Raw genomic sequence first — 767 nt, forward strand, 5'->3', positions numbered from 1 at the left:
GCTACTGAAACGGGGCTTGGCTGAATATCCGTTCCATCAGATCTTGTTGGAGAGTAAGTCCCACCACGTAATAGAGAAGGGAGGTCAGTGGAAGACGTGGGACTGCAAGAGAGTGAGAGAGAGAGAAGAGAAGGTGGTCTGCCTCTGATATACCACTAAAGGGTCCTACACCTGTTGGACCGCTTACTTTGGATAAAACCAGCCAGAAGCATTTGGTCATACCGTCAAACATTCTAGTGACAAACTAGTCCAGCCCCAGCACCTGGTCCAGGTACTGTACACCACCTTTTGGTTGCCATATTCCTCCACAAGCCACTTCCTTTGTGCATCTTGTAACTGCTAGCTGTAGATGACCAACGGCCAAACTTGCTTAATGTCAACAAGTAAAATCATTACAGAGTTTGTTTGGTAGGCATCGAGGCCAACCCACTGCAAGATGGCTCTTCAGGTCATTGTGTTTGTGACTGGTAGCTTTTGGGTCATGAGGCTAGGCTTGTTCTCCCTGGAACAAAAGAAGACAAACTGTCCTTTATGATTCCAGTAAGGACCACCACAGGACATAAGGTCCCATCCTTCCACCACATGTTTAAAGAGCTTGAAGAACCTTCTGGATCATCATGAGGTCCCATCACTGACAGTGTAATGTGAGCCACAAGTGGTGTTCCAGTGGGCTGGGCTCGGCTCTAATGTCCATATTAATCCCCAGTCTGTGCTTAGAAGAAAGCCTCAAATGGTGCAGATTGAGGATGGCTTGATGATTTTAGTGT

The sequence above is a fragment of the Tachysurus fulvidraco genome, chromosome 17 (genome assembly GCF_022655615.1).
Source record: "Tachysurus fulvidraco isolate hzauxx_2018 chromosome 17, HZAU_PFXX_2.0, whole genome shotgun sequence".
Lineage (NCBI taxonomy): Eukaryota > Metazoa > Chordata > Actinopteri > Siluriformes > Bagridae > Tachysurus > Tachysurus fulvidraco.